We start from the raw sequence: 23,541 nt of genomic DNA, 5'->3' as shown, positions 1-23,541 counted from the left end.
TGTTGCAAACAAAAACACAAACAAACAGAAAGAAAACCACAAGATCCCACTAAGAGTATAGTGAACTGCTCAGATACCAATTGAAATTCCATTTTTTAAGATTACCAACTAAATTTAATCAACAATTTAATTAATGCATAATAGTTATAAAATTGTTTGATCAAACATATATTCAGATGTATCAGCACTGCTTGGTGCTGAATCATAATATACGAATAGACAGTAAACAAACTAAAAGTAAAATGACACAATAAGTTTTTTTATGTGGTTCGGAAAACCTAGTCCACGAGGCCACACCCAGAGATAAAATCCCTTAGTAAACTCTCATTAATACAATAAGAAATTGACTTATACAAGATTAGAATCCCTCTAAATCCCTATCGCAACTTTGAAGTACTCTACTTTAATAGTTTGATTTTGACAAACACCAAGAACACGAAATTTCTTCTAATCTTGATTAGTGTTCATTTCCTCCAGAAGTGAGACTTAAGAAAATCTTCTCTCGAAGATTGTATGTCACGTTCACAAGCTTTATAAAATGTTTAAGAATAAACAACACAAAGTAAAACAAAGAAACAAAGAGATAGTTGAACAAATACTACTATTTACATAAAACAGAACTCTTCAAGATATAAAACATTAGAAAAGTCAAGAGATGAGAATAGCTGCTGCTTAGGTCTGATATTTATAGAGTTTAGGAAACCCTAAGCGAAGCCATTCTCATTCCTGATCATAATCAGATCAAATTAGAGAGTTTCTAAAAATAACTCTCAATTATCTTTACTGCAGAAAATTCTGGATGTAATAGAAGATCATTCTGTAACATCAGAAAGTGGAAAAACCTTGACTTAATCCCAAACCAGATTCATTTCGAAATTGAAGTTACTTGTGCACAAAGATACTTCAGTTTACTCAAATAAAATCAAATAAAATAAAGAAGTATATGCAGTGATCAAATCTATATTATACATGTATATTATAGACAAGTTAGCATAAATAAATAGATAAACTTGAATATATATATATAACTCATTTAATATAAAATTTATACTTACAAAAAAAAAAATCCACTAATTACTATAGATAGAATTTCAAAATTATCATAAAATTGGAAAAATATATTTAATAAAATGTCAGCCAATATTAGAATTTTACATGGATTAATGTGTTACATCATCGTGTTATAATAATCTCAACGTGAAGTCATACAAATTGCCAACTCTTTATGCCAATTACTACAAAAGCTAGTAAAACTGTAAAGTAATAAACTAAAATTCATATTTGATATTGATTATTTTATATTTATCTCACTACAAGAAAAATTGGCTACTACTTTGGTTTTGGCATTAATTCACAACCGAAGTAGTTCAGGGCGAAGTAAAAAGTGGTGAAAAACCAAAGTGGAAAATGGACTTTCTACTTTGGTTTATATATATAAACTGAAGTGGAAGGTCTTCATATTGAGGTGGCGCCTCCATATTGAGGTGTTTCCACTTCGGTTTTTATGTATAAACCGAAGTAGAAAGCCTACTTTCTACTTCAGTTTATACATAAAAATCGAAGTGGAATGCCTATTTTTTTAATAAAATTGAAATTAAATTTGAATTATATATATAATTTATTTTTTTGCTTACAAATTTCTATTTTTAATTGCTTTCAATTTTATTTATTTATTTTCATTTAGTTTATAACAGAAATAAAAATCACAAAATTTATATACTCAGAATTAAAATTCTTATAAAATTAAATATTTATACATTCACATAATTGTTAAGTAGAATAACTAAATCATTCATATATACATTCACATAATTGTAATTGAGTAAAATAGCATAAACATTCATATATACATTCACATAAAACTAAAGGTATGTATAAACAAAATAGTCTTACTAACAAATTGCAGTCATCAATCGGCTTAACTATTCTTATTAGATTGGCAAGATGTCCTCCCGATCCTTGGCGACAATTTGACTACTAGTAACTTTGTCATTTAGTTCATTCTGGGAAACAAACCAATGATAGATTAAATTAGTAACTTATAACAACACTTCACTAAATTTCCTACTTTACTTTAAAAAACTTACAACTCTTTCTTCAATTTTTTTGTCCAAATTATCTTCGACAAGAGTCTTCTTCATTTATTGCGCTCTTATCCAAATTTCATATCCCTCTACATCTTCCACTCCTAGTTCGTTTTTCTAGGACATCCAACATAATTGATGTTTAGTTATTAAATTTTCCTAAGTCTAACAAAATTTTGACAGCATAACAACTGCATTTTAACATCTCCCAAAATTTTAAAACCTATAAATAACACACAGAATATCTCAACATAGTGTGTAAATTGAAAAAAGAAAAAAATTAATAAAATCTATAAAAAAATTGGCAGAGATTCCTTTGTTTTTGTAGCATATCCCAATTTTATAATTATCTATAAATTCAATACAAACAAACACAAAATCAACACACATAATTTCATCATTATATCACTGCCAAAAACAAATTTATCATAACCTACTTTACTAAAGTAAACATGCATGATTTAACTCTAATTTTATAAATAAATATTGTAATAGTAATAAATAAAATTTAAAGATTACTCACCTCCAATATTACTCTTGAAGTCACCCAAAATCAATACCAAATTGGCAACTAAATCAACAACCCTACTTAAAAGCTTAAACAAAAACAAAGAAAAATCAGTTACATAATTAATCAAACTAGTTACAAAATCATCAAACAACATATCAAGCTAGCTAATTACAGAAAATAAAAAATAAATGCCACTAATAATCCTAACATTTAAAGTTCTAACATTGGCAACAACATTACCGATTGCAGCTATGTTTAAAGATTTAAATAGCAAGTCACAACAATTTTTAAATTTTACTAATATATATATATATAATTAATAAAATTATATAAAATAACAAAATAAATAAAAAAAACATAACACAAATATACTAAAAAATAAGTATTAAATTTGGAATAATATAAAAAAAAAATGAACACAAACAAAGTTTTAAGGTAACAAGCCTTCTTTGATGCTCAAAATAACCTCTAAACCAATATTAGCAACTCTAAAACCTATATATAATAAACACAATATATCTATAAGAAAAAAATCTGAAAATAATATAGACCTCCATGTTTGTTCCGATTAGCCCCCTAAACATGTGGTGGACCAGTCGCTGGTAAGTTGCACCAGCTTTTTCAGATCGAAGGGCATTACTTTATAACAGTAAAGTCCTGTGTTAGTCCGAAAGCTAGTGTGATCCTCATCAGGAGGATGCATACTAATCTGATTATACCCGGAGTATGCATCCATGAAAGAGAGAATCTTGTGCCCTGCAGTGGCATCGACCAGTTGGTCGATCCTAGGGAGCGGGAAACAATCTTTCGAGCAGGCTTTATTGAGGTTTGTGAAATCCACGCATGTTTGCCATTTGCCATTCAGCTTGGAAACTAACACGGGATCAGAGACCCACGATGGATAAAACGCTACCCTGATGAATCATTTCTCCTTGAGCTTCTCGACTTCTTCTTTTAAGGCATTTGATCTATCTTTGTCGAGCATCCTCCTTTTTATTGTACTGGTGGAAATTTTTTGTCTATATTAAGGAATGGATAATGACTGTAAGGTCTATTCCATCCATGTCTTTATGCGACCAAGCAAAGACCTCCTTGTTTTTCTTCAAAAATTCCACCAGCGCTTGTTTTGTTGTTGTCTCTAAGTTTTTACGGACTTTCCCAACCCTGGTCGGATTTTCTTCATTGAGTTGGACCTCTTCAAGGTCCTTGATGGGTCCTATATCTTCCTCAAAATCCCCAAAGCGAGGATCTAAGTCTCAATCCTCACTTTGGGCAACACCCTATTTGGTGACATTATCACCTGATTGGGCCTGTTCATCAACTACCATTTGCAACTCTTTTCCGGGAACCTCCCTCGACACAACTTTCTTCGCTTTAGCCATCGAGGTGTTGTAGCACTCCCTTGCTTCCCGCTGATTTCCCAGCACGCATCATATCTCGGCGTCTGTTGGGAATTTCATGGAAAGGTGCCATATTGAGGTGACGGCTCGTAGGTCGACTAGAATTGGCCTCCCAATTATAGCATTATATGCCGAAGGACAATCAACTACTATGAAAGTAGTGAGCAATGTCTTGTTAGCAGGTGCAGTACCTACTGTAATTGGAAGCCTAATCGACCCAGTTAGGGAGAGCCTTTCGTCGGAAAAACCATAGATGGTTTGGTTGAATGACTCCAGGTCATTGATGGACAACTTCATTCTCTCCAGTGAAGACTTGTATAGGATGTTGATCGAACTTCCTGTGTCAACCAACACCCTCTTCACCATCATGTTGGAAAATTGCACGTCCACGACCAGCGGATCGGAGTGTGGGAATCGTACGTGCTGGGCATTGTCTTCAGAGAAGGTTATCAATTCCTCCTCTGTTCGAGCCTTCTTTGATGCTCGATCCTCCACACTCATCATCTCGATGTCCTGGTCGGGGTGTAGGGTTCGAGCATATCGTTCCCTTGCCTTCCCACTATCCCTTGCAAGGTGTGGGCCGCCGTAGATGGTGAGTAAACTGCCTGCCATGGAGCTGGCTGTAAAGGTGGCGAGCGTTGGCGTGTAGGCGCCTGCTCGTTGCCACCTTGAGCCTCTCGCTGAGACCCTCCTGTGGCTCGCACATACCTTTTTAGATGTCCCTGCCTAATCAGGAACTCAATTTCGTGTTCAACTGGTTGCATTCGTTAGTGTCGTGCCCGTAGTCGTTGTGAAAATGACAGTATTTCGTTGTATCTCTCTTAGAGATATCCTTCCTTATAGGTGCGGGTCGTTTATAAGGCACGTTAGAGCTGGTCACCTGGTAGACTTCCGCTCGATTTTCGACAAGTGTTGTGTAGTTGGTGAATCTCAGCTCATATCGATTGCCTTTGGGGCATTTATTCTCAGAAGCTAAGGGCTCATTGCTTGCCCATTTTCCACCATTCCTACCATTGCCATTCCTGTTGCCTTTGCCATTGCCATTGGGTTTCTCTGACCCGTTGGCAGCCTTGGCGGGCTCTTCCTTTGGCCCCTTGTCTTACGTTGGCAATTTCCCCTCATTGGCGAACGCATCCTCGAGCTTGATATATCGATCAACCCGATCCAAAAACTCTTGGGTACTTCTTACCCCATTCTTTCTTAGGCTACTCCAGAGGGGTGAATGGCGCCTAACCCCAGCAGTTAGGGCCATCATCTTGCCTTCATCACCCACTGTCTTGGCTCCAGCTACTGCTCGCATGAAGCGCTGGACATATTCCTTTAAGGGCTCTCCATTCTTCTGGTGTATCTCGACCAGCTGGTTGGCCTCTGTGGGGTGTACGCTACCGGCATAGAATTTTCCGTAAGATTCTTTCACGAAAAGCGCCCAAGATACTATACTAGCAGGAGGGAACTTAAAGAACCACTCCTGGGCGGTGTCAGATAGTGTCACGGGGAAGATCCTGCAGCAGGCATCTTCTGACACTTTCTGTATATCCATCTGTATAACGTGAGATACTGGGTCTCCATACCCATCAAAGTTTGGCAATGTCGACATCTTGAATTTACTGGAGGTTTCAGCCGCAGCAATCCTCTGTACAAATTGAGTGCCCCTCCTCCTATCGTACTCTATGTGGGACGTTCGTCCCCTGACTAGCTGTTGTACTACATGGTTCAGAGCATTAATCTGAGCCTGAACCGCTTCTAGCGCCGCAGGGGCGACCGGTTCCGGGGGAGCGTACTCATCATGCCTTTCACAACGGTCGTTGAGTACATCCCTTAAATCGTCATCCTTGCGTCTCTGCTTGCAAACTCCTAGCTGATCAAAGACATTCTGTTGCTTGGGTTGCCCCCTAGCGTTATGGCTAGCTGGCCTATTTTCTCTAGGTGGGGGGCTTCTACCTCTGCCTCTTTCCTCATTCCTCTGACCAGCATTTCCTCTGCCATAGTCAGCTTCATTATAATTGTAGCAATCTTTAAACTAGGGCCGGCTACGGTGTGACCAAATGTTCGCGCTCTTTCCTCCTAGGGCTGGGATTTCCCGAGCGTCAGGGGGAGGCCTGCGTTGTTCGTTGGGTCCCCGTGCATTGTTATTCCATGGGGCCCCCTGACCACAGAGCCTAACTCGATGTTCCTTCTGTTGGCGGAAGGACGCTGTCCCCTGCTCGGTGGATTTGACTCTTCGTCCCCTGGGCGTCTAGGGCTGCGGGGCGGCTGCCTAGCCCTATTCTGCCTCGGGCGCTACAGATTGCCTCGACCATCCTAAGATGGAGGTTACTACTCAAGATCCCTAGCTGGGACATCATCTTGAGTCACAGGTGGCTGCTCTGACCTTTGAGGGCTTGCTGGTTGGAGTAGAGGACTAGGATTGGGAGCTCTCTAAGGCGGCGCACTCGGTGGTTGGTCTGGCTGAGAGGCTGGCGCAGCTTGACTCCGAGCCAATTGGATGGCTGCTTTGAGAGCGTCCATGGCCTCCCTCTGTTGACGGTCTATGTCCACTTGCTGCTCACTTAGCTCTTGGCGCTGCCATTCAATTTCTCTCTGCTACAGTGCCATTGTCTCCACATCATTCTCTTGATTGGCCCTCAGATTAGCCAACTCATCCTGCAACACCCCTAGTGTTGCCCTCAGTGTTTCCGAATCTAACTCCTCCTCTTTGAACTCTAAATGTGGTTCATTCTCAACCACATTTGGGGGAGGAGGTTGGGATGATGATGCGCTAGCGGTCTGTCCTGCTCTCTTGGATGTCTTAGCCATTAGATTTTCTTACAGTTTTTTGATCAATCTCTTAATGAAAGCACTAGAATGTTGACCCTTGGTTTGGCCAATGACACGGAGTCAAAAAATACGACAGATAATGAGATGACAAGTAAGAGTTTAATCTAATGGAAAGGAATAAACACGGACGATTTATAGTGGTTCGACCCCAATGAATGGTAATGACCTATGTCCACTTAGCACTATTATTAATATTGAATCCCAATGCCATGATCAAAGAACAGGGGTTCTTGAGTTTCAGAAACCTTGGGAGAATTACAATAAGACGATGGACAATCGCACTATATGCTCTCTCTCTCTCTGTACTCAGGAAAAATATTAGAAAACCAAAAGTCCCCTCCTTGAGCTATTTCATGCATCTTTATAGGCTCAAGGGGGGTTACATGGGCCAATGGGCCTTAATTATCCTTAATATCTGTGTATCAAGGCAATAAAGAGGAAATAATCAATGCAATTATTACAGGATTACAATCTTTTAAGGAAATAAGTCGAATCATATGACCAACCTGGTCGTATCTAATAGTCAGGCTTGATGAAGCAATGTATAGCTGGTCGATAATCAAACAGCACCGCCTTATTTCGACTCTGCCACGTGTCAGTCATCATCAACCATTTTTGGGTAAACACATGCTATCTAAATATTACTCAATAACTCATCAAAAGTGTATAGATCTATGTTGTGAATATATGTTGCACATTAGTAGTTATCAGCCTAGCTATAAAAATAGTCTAGTTAATTAATAAACTCTAATTGGAAGTCTAGTCTAGCATGTACAATGTACTCGAACTAAATACAATATCCACGCCGACATATACTCAGTGAAGTAGTGCACCCATTCCTCATGCACAATGTTGATATCATCCATTGTATATATGTGTTGACTGCGTTTTTAGCCAACGACGTGAGAACGTCAAATACGACAAGCCTTCAAGAGATTTTAAACGACACAGACGGTTTAATAAAGAAAATAAAGAACACACAAGATTTTTATAGTGGTTCAGCCCCGATTGTCGGTAATAGCCTAATCCACTTAGAGTTGTGATTTATAGATCCGTACTCAAGATCAGATGGACTGAGCCAATTGAGTTTCTTCAGTACAGATTGCAAAAATACAAGAATTTTCTCAAATATCAGCACTTTCTCTCTCTAGAATACTCAGACCCAAATTTTCTCTCTCTAGAAAGAAGAAGCAGAAGAAGCCCCTCTCTCATCCCATAAGCCCTCTATTTATAGGCTTAGGGTCATACATACGGTATCCCTTAGAACCGGGATATTTTATTATATTTATTACATTTAAATTACAAAGAAACATTCAAAATTCAAAATTTAACAAACCCCCCATTTGTGGGAAGAATGAGAGATTCCCGCATATCTTGTTGAAGTTGTTTATGGGAATCTTGACTTAGTCTCCTCTAGCTAGTTGATCCACCTCCTACTAACCACCCATGCAAGTGCTGGTCGAACATGTGCATGGTGGTAGGACAAACATTTGTTGGTCGGACGTGCATGGTGGTAGGACATGCACTTCTCTCCTCTAACATGGCACTCTCCTCTAGCATGCCATGTTTCTCCTCGGACCAAATCATTGGGGTCTCCTAGGACCACCGTCTTGGGGTCTCCTAGGACCACTCTCTTGAGTTCTCCTCAGATGCACTCTCCTTAGCTCTCCTAGGATGCACTCTCCTTAGCTCTCCTAGGATGCATTCTCCTTAGCCTCCTAGGATGCACTCTCCTTAGCCTCCTAGGATGCACTCTCCTTAGCTCTCCTAGGATGCATTCTCCTTAGCCTCCAGGATGCACTCTCCTTAGCTCTCCTAGGATGCATTCTCCTTAGCCTCCTAAGATGCATTCTCCTTAGCCTCCTAGGATGCACTCTCCTTAGCTTTCCTCGGACCAAGGTGCACTTGGCTTAGTTATGACATCTTTCAAGCAGTCCAAATCCTTCGTCAGTCTACCGGGTCACTTTATCACAACTCTAAGGAGTCAATGTATTTATTGACTATTTAATGTGTCTTTTACAGACCATGTACTGTCATTTGTCACCTCTATTGCCATGTCATTGATCTCCAATTTTTGGGTATAACAATATGGTTTTTCCATGACACTACAAAATAAAAGTCAATTTCAAACTATACAATAGTATAAAGATATGTTACATACTTGAATGCTTCAAAAGATATTCTTTTGGGTCTTTCTCCAAAGTTAAATCTCTTATTAGTTGCATGACGTAAAAATCGCAAATGGTATCATTAGGTTGTCGAGGACCCTGCAAATATATATTATACAAATTATTATATTAATCAATGAATTATACAAAATAAATAAAATGAAATAACCTTCACATTTGAAATAATACTTGAACTGGAAACCAAGTGATGCCTTCGACCTTCCTTCTCGGATTATGTAAAGCATTGTGGATTAAATGCATTAAAAATTAAATGAATTTTCAATTAAATGATGCACTTAAAAATCCAAATGCATTACGGTACAAAGTTGAAATGAGTCTAACATTTTGACTACATTCACAACATCTTCTCTTGGATCGCTACCAGCTGGATCAAAAAAATATACATCCTGGCTGGATGCATAAATGACTAGCAACATCCAGTGTCGTCTATAAAAACAATGTTAGACATTATTTTTTAATTATTGAAAACACCAAATTATAAATATATACTAGACATCATTTCATACCTAGAATTATAAGCTACCAATAACATTGTTCCTTTATCTGCTAGTGCTAAGCAATTGGAAAGTGCTCTTACTCGATCTTCATTATTTGACTTTGTAGTAATATATGCAAACAGAGACGACTCCATGAACATATTCAAATGAGAAATTCTCAATGTGAAAAGTTCTTCATATAAGTCTCTACAAACAACAATGCAAAGATAAACACTTGTTAATAAGAATTATTTTAACATATTAACAAAGTAAATTATAAGGATATAACTTTACCTCATATACAATGTGATGAAAGATGCACTAATTTAATCAAGATTTATGAATTGTGTAACATCACCCATATCAATGTAAGTGATATGATCCAATATTCAAAAAATATGATGAAGAATTAGAATCGTGTATGCCATAGCACCCTTATGCTTTAGAGATGTTCTCACGAAATGCATCATACTTTTTGGAATGTGGCTAGGAATAATTGGGACATCCTTCATTGCCATACTCGATGTTTTGACACTAGATGATGATGATGGAATAGTATCTTCCTGTTGCAGCTGAGTTATAGGTTTTGGAGGTGGGCTCGGTGTCTTCTTTCTTGCAATTTTCAACTTTTTTACTCTTTGTGGATGGACCAATACAAATAACAAATCATAGTAACAAGTAATAGAGATAAAAACTTAATAAATTGTAAAAATAAGTATGTAATGATACCTCAATTCCTTTTTGAATTAAGTGTGCAGACCATGCTAAAAAGGAACCAAGCGCATCTTGTACCTTTACAATGTCATCTGAGATGGGATTTGGTAAACATGCATTACCAACAATAACTTCAGTTATGCGAACTCAAAGATTATTCCAAGATTTATTGAAATGAATTATAGAAGACTCGGTATGAATTATATAACCCTTTGCAACTATTTGGGTTGATGAGTCCACAAATAACTACATGCTTTACTCTGTGAGATTGAAGTAAGTGTTAGTTTATCTTATTATCAAGTAGAACTAAGTAGAAAATATGTAAAGAACTATAATTTAATAAAATAAAGAAAGAACCTTGGAATCAGGAGTTTGAATCTCACGTGCATGCTCAGATTGAGAATTAGATACACTCCTTGGTTGAGGCTTAACTACATTCCCTGGTTGAGCTGGCTCAGCTACATACCCTGGTTGATATTGAGTTGTATACCCTTGTTGAGATTTAGCTGTGCACCCTGGTTGAGACTGAGGTTGTCGGTTCATCATCATACTCAATTGGGTCTCTAAAGCACTAAACTTCTCCTTCCGAAAGTTATCCATGTTCTTCATTTGTTGTTGCAATTATTGTTTTTCTTGTCACTGGAATTGGAGTTGTTGCTCCTGCAACTGTGCAAAAGTGCTCCTTGGAGGCTTTCTGAATATGTCTCGTTGACAGACAACCAATCCTTTACCACGAACACGACCACGGTGCTAAGGAGTGCCTAAAACTTCAGTTAGGACGTCATTTGACCCGTTCACAACAAATTCACCACTTTCCTTTATCTGACGAAGTTCATCCTACACATATTACCATGTTTTTTATATTATAAAGCTAACAATTTAATAATCTTTTAAAGTTTCTGGAGTCGATCACTTACAATCTTATCACCCACGTCTTTGGTTGATTAATTTAGAAAATGTCATTTTCTATTCATTCGAGCTCGCTTCCAAGCTTGATCAACAGGCTAAAATGTTCCATGTTCTTTTTCATTATATATATTTGTTCCTATTTGGGCTAATGATGTTCTAGTTGATCGATGACTATTTCTTGATGGGACCGACTCTCTTGTTGTTCCTTTTGGTAGGCCTAATTAGTTGAACAAGTTTTAAACAGTTAACATTTCAATTATAGTTGAATTAAACGTCTAATTTGTAAAAAAGAAAGAAAAACTTACTCTGAATTCCGGGTTATCTCTAGAAGCAACAAAATTCTTCCACTAGTGTGGTGTAATATTTGTCCTTTTTGGTGGCACCGTCAATGCAGTTGGGTTTTTCGAGCATACTCAGGGTCTTCTATAAACATATATATGACATTGGAAGTCAAAATTGACTTGTTATCCCTCTATTTCTTAGCAATAGTTTGAAAAATAGAATCGTTATCACAGTTGACGTCCACTGTAAATGTACTCTGTAATGAAAGCATTTTCATGAAATTTATTAAAAAAAAACTAAAAAAAATATCTCATTAAACTAATAAACTAAAAAAAATATAATTATTTAAACTTTCAAAATAAAAATTATGTCAAAATAACCAATTTAAAATATATATTTCTACAACAATATTTTATTTAACACAATATACAACTTAACATATTTAAAAATTTGAAATAATAAATAATAATATTAATTTTCACCCAAAATTAAAAATACATATATTAAAATTACAAAATTCATCTAAACTAATTTACAATAATTTACTTAAAACTACTACCATTACCAATATATTTAACAACATAATATTAAAAAAAACCACAAACTAAATAAATCATAATATTATTTTCAGCCAAGTATATATATATATATATAAACAAAACCTTAACCAAAATAGCTCCAAATCAATGGCTCAAGGTCATTTACTATTCTATGAAGATAACCCACCCTATTTTCAACCTAAAACAACCATAAAACAACATATAGTTATATATATTTTCAAACTTTTAAAAAATAAAAATTAACGCAAAATACTTACCAATACCAAGCACCCAAAGTTCCTCTTGATATTAAATGACTATGATGAAAAAGACCGAAAAACCTTCAATTTCAACCAAAAAAACTGAAAAATGGTGGTTGGTTTCTATAACGTCTTCCTAATCCAGGACTGTTACACTGTGTACTTTGAATAGTGTCAACTTGCTAATCAAGTCATTTGGTTATAAACGTGTTACTAAAGTTAAAATCAAGGGTTAGGGTTAAAAAAATTGGTGATAGGAGTTGTTGACTTTTCATTTAAAAAGTTTCATACATACAAGGGATCCCAAAATATTACAAATAATTATTTTAAAGGTGTATATACATCAAAAGTTACAACTGGCCGACCTAAGCGGCAAAATAAGGTAACCCTAGATCCTCTGAGATACCCTCGGTCGTGGTGGACGAACAGCTGCATATGTACACAACGCCGCCAAAGCTCTCCAACTCATGGCTGGTCAAGCTCTCCTTTCCCCTTAACTGCACCACATAGCACCTGTGAGCCAAGGCTCAGCAAGAAAACTTAAACATGTGCATGATTAGAAAACAAAGATTTCCAAATACTTATCTAACATGCCCAACAATAATAACCTTATCATGCATGCATACAATTAAAATAAATGATCGTTGGATCATACTGGGGCTGACTGCTCCGAATAGTTGACCATAGAGTCAATCTGGGGCCCTATTCCCTAGCTATGTGACCATAGAATCACCTGGGGCCTTTGTCCTTGGCTCTGAGTAACTAGCCATAGAGCTAGTCCAGTGTACCTACTGCTTTGAGTTTTCAACGACCATAGGGTCAGTCAATGTAATAGTATGTTCCTGATTGGGCCTAAGCCTTTCGACCAGCACGCAGCGCGCTATTGCCACCCTTGATTAATAAGTCAAGCCCTGAGCCGGGTATTAAGATATAGATACAAATACAGATACAGATAAGCATACTTCAAACAATACAAGTATGAATACATATTAATCATATGATACGATCAATTAAAAGCAAACATAGTAATAACCATGTTCCTTAATGGGGTCGAGCCCTAGCTATGCAAACCAAGTGAACAATCATACAACACTTAGCTAGAAAAAGAATATTCAAGTATGTTTAATCAACAAGCACAAACATAACTCAATCACGTTCATTCTCAAGGGCTCGTGCCCTAATGATAGTTATAATTAGTAGTCAGGCCAAGCCATAATGACATATATCACGTACTGGGTGCAGTTTTCTTACCTCAGGTCTGAGTATAGCATAATAATAGTTCAACAAACTCAAAAATCTACCCCAAAATCTGATTCATAAACTTGAGCCTCAACGCTCAAGAACATCAAAAATTAAAGTGAAACTCAATGGAAAACAAGGTCTAAAGTTTCCCTCAACTAGCAGTTCATTTCCCCCAAAGTTTAGGCCTTCAATTCCCAAGCTTTCAGCCCAAAGATATCATTAATTCTCAAGGAATTCACTTAGAAAAGTTGAGAGATAATGAGAGAGAAAGAGAGAGTCGGTTAGCAGCTGCTAACAGAATGTTTGTTATTTTTTGCTTGTTTTCTTAAGGATTAAGTTACTTAAGCTAATCCCGAGGCTCGCAGTACCAAAAACGTCCCCGATGGAAAAATGGTCAAAATCCCCGGTATTCCATTCTAGTCTAACTAACTCCAAATATCTCATCAATTACTCATTCCTGTTATCCAATAAGATGATAACGTATCAGTTACCCACAATACCCCCTGACTCGCCCTGAGTCGGATATTGGGTCCCGTTGTTACTTTCCCGCTAACTTGCTCCCTAGGACCGTCTCGTGCCGAGTAGCCCAAATAAACCTACATAATAATGTGGTCTCTCTCATATATCACATATATGCACATATACACAATTATGCCCATAACAGGTCAAATTAAGAAAATTGCCCTTCTAATAAGAAACACGCCCACATGCATATTTATTGCCCCTAAACATGTATATCTAGTTATATTATCATATAACTCACATAATCACATAATTATACACAAATATAACTCATATAAGCATATAATTCCATAAATTACCATCTTGGCCCCCTAACACAAGGTCCTAAGCCTTACTAGGAAATTCGGGACGTTACAATTATTCCCTCCCTACCGAAATTTTGTCCTCAAAATTTTACTTGAACAACTCGGGATACTGAGTCTGCATATCTACCTCCAGCTCCTATGTCGCTTCCTTGACGTTGCTGTTCCTCCATAATACCTTAACTAAAGGTATATTCTTGTTCCTCAGGACCTTGTCCTTCATGTCTAAAATCTGAACTGGCTGCTCCTCAAAGGAAAAATCCGCCTCCAGTTCTAGATCGTCATAACTCAATACAAGAGTCCTATCTATTACATACTTCCTCAGCATGAAAATATAAAATATATTGTGCACACTGGACAATGCAGGGGGTAAGGCCAACCTATAGGCCACTTGACCGATCCTCTCTAGGATCTCAAATGGTCCAACAAACAGGGCTCAACTTGCCCTTCTTCCAAAATCTCTTCACCCCTCTCATTGGTGAATCCCTAAGGAAGACACAGTCTCCCACTTGGAACTCCACGTTCCTTCGCTTTTGGTCTGAATAACTCTTATGTCTGCTCTGAGACGTGAGCATGTGAACTCTAATCTTTTCGATAGCCTTAGTGGTCCTCTGAACTGACTTAAGACCCAAATATTTCCTCTCACCCATCTCATCCCAGTGAATGGGCGATCTGCAGTTCCTACCATATAACATCTCATAAGGTGTCACTCCAATACTCGACTGGTAGCTGTAATAATAGGAAAATTTTATCAAAGGTAAATATTTACTCCAGGACCCTTCAAAGTCCAATACACATGCTCTCAGCATGTCCTCCAATATCTGAATAGTCCTCTTAGACTGACTGTCAGTCTGAGGATGATAAGCTGTATCGAACCTCAGCTGCATACCCATCGCCCTCTATAAACTTCCCCAAAACTTGGAAGTAAAGATAGGGTCCCTATCAGACACTGGTCAACCGTGTAATTCGTCATCACTGGTAGAAAGTGAGTTGATTTTGTATAACAATCCACGTGACCCATACTAAATAATGCTGGCCCACTGCCCTGGGCAATCCTACCATGAAATCCATCGTGATGTCCTCCCACTTCAACTCTGGAATCTCCAGAGGCTGGAAGAGCCCTGCTAGCCTCTAATGCTCTGCTTTGACCTCTTGACAAGTCAGGCACCTTGCCACATACTCAATCACGTCCCTCTTCATCCCATACCAGAAACTCATAATGCCCATACCTAGTGTGAAAAGTTGCCTTTGGTATATCCTCCTCCTTGATCCTCGGCTGGTGTTAACCAGATCGAAGATCTATCTTGGAGAATACTGTCTAACCATGGAACTAATAAAACAAAACATCAATCCCTGCCAGAGAATACCTGTTGTTGATAGTAAACCTATTCAGTTCTTTATAATCGGTACACATCCTCAGAGAACCATCTTTCTTCTTCACGAAGAGAACTGGTGCGCCCCATGGTGAGAAACTAGGCCTGATAAAACCCAAGTCTAGTAACTCTTATAGTTGAACATTTAGTTCCTTTAGCTCAGCTAGAGTAATCCTATAAGGTTCATCACTAGCTCTATCCTTGGGGCTAATTCGATCACAAACTCTATCTCCCTGTGTGGATGTAACCCTGACAGATCCTTTGGAAACACATCCTGAAACTCACAAACTAATCGGGTCTGTCTTGATCCCATTGGCACGACCTAAGTGGTATCAACCATGCTAGCTAAGAACCCTATGCATCCCCCTGCAATAGGTCTCTAGCCCTAAGTACATATATCATAGGTATACAGGGTCCATGCACATGCCAAGGAATACAAAGGGTTCCTCATCCTCAGGCTCAAAGGTTACCATCTTCTTCTTGCAATCTATCATTGCCCCATACTTCTCTAGCAATTCCATACACAGAAATATATCAAAATCAGTCATTACCAACTCTACCAAGTCAAGTGACAACTCCCTGCCATCCATTGTAACTGGTAGTGATCTAACCCATCTCATGGAAACCACTAACTCCTCTGTAGGCAGCATAGTACCAAACCCCACAGAATAAAAGTCACATGGTCTACACAATCCATATATAATCCTACTAGCAAGAAAAGAGTACGTAGCACCCGAATCAATCAAAACAGTATAGAGTGTTCTAGCACTAGAAATCTGGACTGTAACCAACGAGGGACTAGCCTCGGCCTCTGCCTGGGTCAAGGTGAACACCCGAGCTGGCGTCAGGCTATCCACCTTCTTGGGCTCTTCCTTTCTAGCTCTCGGTCAGTCCTTCATCAAATGCCCCACACTACAGCAAACAAACCAAGCCTTCGCCCGACATACCCAAGTATGGCACCTCCTACTCTGAGTACATTCCGGGAAAGCTTTCCAGGTCTCACCGCCACCCCGACAGCCTATCTGTATGCCCTGTGGCCTCTTATCTAGCCATGGAGCTGAAACTGTATCTAGAGTCTTTCTCTTTTGGTCATGGGGCCTCCGCCCCTACCAAAGCCTGTAAATGAAAGTCCCGACCTCCTAGAATCAGTTTTGGCTACATTCTCACACTAGATCTTGTTCTCTGTGCTCTCAACTATAAGTGCCCTCTCCACAGCCTGTGTAATATGTGGTCAATCCTGGCAAAGCGGTAATACAAAATCCCGGGCTATCATAGGCTGTAGCCCCTGGAGAAATCTCTCTCTCCTGGTCCCATAAGTGGGCACCAAGTCCCCGGCAAACTTTCCAATCTATCTAACATCAGGGCGTAATCAGTCATTGTCATGTTACCCAAAACTAATTTGCTAAATTATTCAGCCTTCACAGCTTTAACTGTGTTGTTGTGGTATTTCTCATTCAACAAAGTTCTGAACTCTTCCCATTCCATAATGTTTACTGATCTAGTCAGGGATATCACCTCCCACCATATTCGATCTTCCTTGCGAAACATGTAAGTGGCGTAGGCCACTCTCTCATTACCACCTACATTCATAAAATCTAGGATAGTGGTTATTATGGTCATCCCCTATTCAGCCTTTAGTGGATTTGAGCCGCCCTCAAAAACTGGAGGGTGCTGTTTCCCGAACCTTTCATACAGGGGTTCCCATCTATCTCCCCCTGCCTGGGGCTATACTACCGCTGGTACCTCTGGCTGTTACATTGTCGGTACTACGGGTTGTGGGTTCCTTGCTGGAAGAGTATTTTTAGCAAATAAGGATCCTAAAGATGGTGTCTTAGGCCCCAGCTGGGAAGGACCATACCAGATCATGGAATTTTTTTGGAGAAGGTACCTTCAGATTGACCTGATTAAGTTGAGAGGCAGTTCCACGAACTTGGAACGCTTTACATTTGAAGAAATACTACCAATGAATGGGTCTACTCTAAAGACAAATTTCTGTTATCATTTGGTAAGGCTTGATTATAAAAGTCTTCTCCTTTAGATTTTCCTTTGAATTAATAAATTAATGGTCGTTATGTAGTTTAAACATCGTACCAAATTCTTCACAAAATTTTGTTTTAAACAAACTCATTATGTAAAAGCGACCTAGAATATTCATAAATTTTAATCGCTTAGAGGGCATACACCTTTTTGTAGTGATACGTAAACTTAGAATTTGGAAATTTTGTGGCTTGATAAAGCCCGAGTATTCAAAAACAATTTTGAATATGAACTAAGCTAAGAAAATTCAAAGAAAAAAAAAACCCTGGATTAAACCAGATGTGTGACCTGAATATTAACAGGTATGCAACTTGGCAATTAAAATCCTGGATACAACCCGATCCGCAACCTGAAAAATTATTGGTTGGCTATTAAGAATATGCTTCGATCTAAAGCAACCCCGTATAACTATGCATGTGTATACAAATTTAAATGATTTAAAAAAACAATAATAGAAAGGGAGATGTATAAAGATCACAGTTAGGTTAATATAAAACGATGACAAATAACCTCGAACATAGCCATTAAGGAAAATTTTCTCGGCCTAAAAGGCCTGATTACAAGGGATAAAAGGATATCCCCAACCAAAAGAAAAAATACATATAAAATATACAAAAACGGACAAGGTCCTCAATTGTGAGCTCCGGTAACTTGCTCACGAGAAGAGATCTCATTCTCCCCACTATAGCGTCCCAAAGTTGATAATAAGGCTTAGTGCCTTGATTAGCATGTCGGGAGGGCACAATTGGATTTATATGTGAATTATGTGAATTTACTTGAATATATGTGTGATTAATTGAAATATGAGTTGTATTATAATATGACTATTTATGCATGCTTATGTATATTAAATGTGATTGTGGGTCTGCTTTTGTGAAAAAAGGTAATTTTTGGAATTTTGACCCCTTAAGGGTATAATTGTAATTATATGTGCTATGTAATTGACACCACATTATTATGTGGATATATTTGCGATATTTGGGTCGAGTCGACTCTTTTGAAGCAATTTGGCGAAAAAAGTCACAACATGGATTTATACTCGGCTCGGGTCGAGCGAAAAGAGATTTTGTAATTTATATGAATGTTGTGAAATTTTTATTGTTGTACACAATGGGTCCACCTTGCCTGTTTCGTTGCTTGCTCTGAATATTTTTCCAACAATTTGTACCAAAGCAGGTCATTAATCTATACATATTATTAATTGCTATGTGGGATTATATGCATTTTTATATTATATGTGAAATATGTGTTGGATGGATGGATGTTTATTTTCATGATGATACATTCTTAAGGGTTGTTTATCATGGTGCTTTTGGGTTTATGAATTGTTCTTTAAATTTCTAGATGAAATATGTAAGTCATTTTGGGGCATAGAAATTTTGTAATTTATTTAAAAAATTCTAGGTAAAATTCTGTTGTGGCCCGAGCCCTAAGCTCGAGCCCCGAGCCACGAGTTGCATACCTGCTCGAGCCTAGCCCCTGCCGTGCAGCATCTGTCTACGTCTAGCACCGCGCCCCTAGTGTGTTGTTACCATAATTATTCATTTGATTAAAAAAATATGAAATTGAATTAAAATGATTTTAATTTGGAAATTTCTTTTATTGAAATAATGTTGATTATTTTCCCTAATTAAAAATATTTTAATTGTCATCTTCCATAATTAAAATGTCTAAAATTAAAATTATCTTGAATTTTAATTTATTAAAGTTAAATTGATTGTGTTTTATTTTTGAATTAAACTACCCAAATTCAAATTGGGCCTTAGAAACTTTTGGGTGTTAAAAGCCAAAGTTTAATTATTTTAAAAATTTGTTTAAAATAATTAAAAAGTTGTATAATTCAAATTGGATATGGAAAAATGGTGGAATTGGCTTAACAAGACTACATCTCAAGGTTTCATAATTCAAAATGGATATGGAATATCAAAGTGCTCTTTATCAGGCCTTAGTTAGTCTATGTTGCAATTTCATGTATTTTTTGTAAGTGTTGTAATTTTTTTAAGAAATACTCAAAAGTTACTATACCCGCTTTTATTTACTTATTATAAATGTTAGAATGTGATTAAAGAGTTTAATATTTTCTCATGCATTATAACATGCCATTCATATACCCATAAAGTATGCAATTAGCAAGCATTACATTCGTGTGGAAACATGCTATTAGGAACATCCTATATTTTCTTATATGCTTTTATATGATAAATCATATTATAATAAATTTTGTCTTAATTAGTTAAGATGGTAAATTAAAATTAAAGTTGTTTAATTTGTTGTGTTTAATGAAAAATGTTTTATTAAAATAAAAATGACATTCTCTTAATTAAATAAAAATTAAAATTAGAATGGTAAAATGTAACGACCCAAAATTTACTAATAAGGCTTAAGGGCCTTGATTAGTGTGCCGGGAGGGCATAATTGGAGTATATGCGATAATTGTTGAGACCACATTATTATGTGGATATATTTGTGATATGTGATTCGAGACGATCCTAGTGAGCAGGTTAGCGAAAAAGTCACGGCGGGGATTTATACCCGGCTGGGGGCGAGCCTGTGGGTGTAAATGGGAATTTAGAGAATATATTGGGGTTAATTTTGATATTGAAGAATATAATTGGTCATTACTTAGGTATCGGGAAGTAAGCGGAAAATATTAGAGACACTCGAGGAATTAGCGGGAATTGGGTGAAATGACCAAAATACCCCTAGGTGGATTAAAGGAGTTAGAATTAAAGGGGAGGGTATTGTGGTCATTTGGGCTTATAAAAGATAGGCATAACTAAGGCTTTATGTTTAGCGGAACTTGTAGAAAGAAATAGAAGTCTGAAGAAAGAAAGGAAGGGAAAGAAAAAGGGAAAGGAAAATAAGGTATTTTCTCAAGGTGGGTTTGGCTTTTCCCATCAATTCTTGAGGTATTTTGGAGCAGAAACTCAGGGGAAGCCAGAGTAAAGCTTGAGGCTAGAGTCCTTGGTCTAGCTTGCAGAATTGGCAAGGGTTTAGCAAGAACAAACCATTCAGTTGAGGTAAGACTTTGAAGTTTCTTCAGTTTCTGGTTTTGGTATTGAACTAAGGTGTCTAAGCTGAATTTGATGGGAATTCTAGGGAATTCAAGCCAAGGGTTTGAGGAGGAGTAAGCCAAGGAGGTGTAGAGGCTGACATAAGGTCGAATCCCCATTGAAGGTATGAAATTCTAAGTTCTAAATTCTGAGGTTTTGATTGTTGTTCTGAAGTTTCTGAGTTTAGGTTCAACAATGGTGAATTCTATGTTTAGGGATGCATGTGTTTAAGTTTTGTATAGTTTGGATCCTTGGGATGAGCTAGACATGTTAGTAAACTTGATTCTAGGTTTGGTGGAAGTTTGGAGAAGTTTTGGTAAGGTTTGGCTCGGGGAAAGTCGAAGGAGGGAAAAACAACATTTGCTGTTCTGTGACTAGCGCTACAGCACTAGCCTTTGGGCACTGTAGTGCTAGGCCAAGTGTTCTAGGAAATTTTGGGCTCTGCTTGTAGTGCTGTAGCACTACCCTGTTTTTAGAAAGGGGTTTTTGAGTTATTTTCAAGGGTTTTTGCCCGGGGGTTTGGGGTTCGATTCTACCACCCTGTTTTGTGGAATTGGGGCTTCCTGAGGGCTCTGGATTGGTCCCGAGGTTAGGTTTTGGACTTGAGGGTTGGTGATGATTCTGACCTATGGCCGTGACTAGGTGTGCGCTAGGGCTCAAGAGGGATCGTGCTCAAGGATTTAAGTGAACGAAGATAGTGAATCTAAAGGTAAGAAAACTGCACCCATTTATATGTTTGTGATAGGACTAAGTGCTCCCGATATCTGTGTAATGTCATAGATGGTATTATTCCATGGGACATGTGATAAATGGCCTAAGGGTCCCGTATACAATATTTCCGCACAGGACGTGGCTTGGCCACTGGAAGCCGAAGACAGCTTAATATTCACTGAGCTCGGTTTAAGCGGGCCGGAGTCAGTGGGATAAACAGAGGGTGCGGCCTAAGGGCGCTAACCCTGGTTATCATTTGTGAATTGACTATTGATATGAGATGACATGTTTGGTATGCTAAATACTTGATTATCATGAATGCCTAAACTTTTGAGAACATGTTTATGTGATATGAAATATTGGATTGTTTGTCGACTGTTTATGCTCTGTTATTGTGTTTTCTTGCTGGGCCTTGGTTCACGAGTGCTACGTGGTGCAAGTAAAGGAAAAGGCAAGTTGGACCCATCCATGAGATCGAGAGCTGCGGGGCCAAATGTACATTGTCAGCTGTTCAGTCGCCATGGTCGAGGAGTGGATCAGGACAAGGAATGCCTAACAGTCTGTTTTGTCTTAGAATGGCTAATTACTGTATTTAAATCTTGAATCTTTGTAAATTGTTTTAATCTTATTATTTTTGGGATCCTGTGTAAACAGAAAATGTTTATTTATAAGAAATGCGGCTTTTGAGACCAAAATATTTTAACCCTAGTTCCACAATAGTTTCAATAACACGTTTTCAACTACACGACTTGATTAGCAAATGTAGCACTTTTATAAACACACAGTGTAACGGTATTGGCTATCCAGGGCGTTACATAAAAATAATTAATTTTATTTTTACCACTAATTTAAAAGATATTGATTTTGTGAAAAAACATTTTTCCAAAATAGTGAGTGGGAGAGGGAGTTGTGACAATAAGTCTCATGGTCTCCATTATTGGTTGAACACCAAGAAGCATAGGAAAGGCCTCGTGTTGTCTCTGTTTGCGGCCTCCCTAAGGAAATACTTCCGAATATGTTTATTTTATCTCAAGGTTAACCTCTCTTATGAGAATATAATTAGTGATGTATTTCAAGTTTGACTGACCCTAAGATACACTCTTGAGTTAAGTCATTGATTGAAAATAATGGGTTACACTCCAAACACTACAACAATTTTTCTCAAATATTACATAATTTTAGAAGTGTTATTGATAGGAGACACGGAGAAAAAAAGACACGGGGAAAATTGCATTGAGCCTGGAAGCCTTTATTAGTTCATTCTTGATAGTTATTCATTGTTATGGTTGTGAATAGGTGAACTGTTAGGCTCGGGAGGAAAGGACCATACTCGGGGGTTGTCAAACAGTATTTACTTAGGACCTGAGGTAAGAAAATTGTACCTGGTTTGTTAAAGCTCGAGTTATCAATAAACCTAACACGAACTAAGTTTAAAATATCCTGGATATAACCGGGTCCAAGGCCTGATTCTTAACATGAGAGATATAAATCAACACATAAAGTTTGGATATAACCGAGCTCAAAATATCTATCCTGACCTAAAAATCGATTCCTAAAATCTCGAATGTACAAGTCTAAGGAGTCAAAAACATGAGAGATAATAAAGGAAAGATGAATAGATAAAAAGTTAGATATATAAATTGAAAATAAATTTGTCCTGAGGAGAAAAACCTTGAACTGAGCCCAAGGGAAATTGTTTACAAACAAATATAAAAAAAAAACATTGTCATTGAGCCCCTCCAAGTTGCTCTGAGGACGTGACATCCTCGCCTTCCTACTCGCCCGCTGCAGAAGCATCCCCCATTTCTGACGACTCTTGCAAGATCCGAGCCTTGAATTTTTCAAGGTACGGATCCCACAACACAGGAGCCATGAAATAAAAGTTTCCATCCTGGTTAAAGGCCCGGCAATGGTACAACATGTCTTTCATGGACAACAGTGAGACCGCCCTCTCTTCATTAACTGCAACCTCGGCCTCTAGCTGTTTTTCTTTGGCTTCATCATCCTCGCCCTGGAGTTGTGCAGTCTGAGCCTGGAGAGTAGCCAAGGCAATCTTTGCAGCTTGCTCGCTTTCCTGGGATGAGGCGAGGGAAAACTTGGCATCATACTCGCTCTTTTGA

The sequence above is a fragment of the Humulus lupulus genome, chromosome 6, assembly GCF_963169125.1.
Source record: "Humulus lupulus chromosome 6, drHumLupu1.1, whole genome shotgun sequence".
NCBI lineage: Eukaryota > Viridiplantae > Streptophyta > Magnoliopsida > Rosales > Cannabaceae > Humulus > Humulus lupulus.
The sequence above is the reverse complement of the archived record's forward strand: the minus strand, read 5'-3'. Positions refer to the sequence as shown.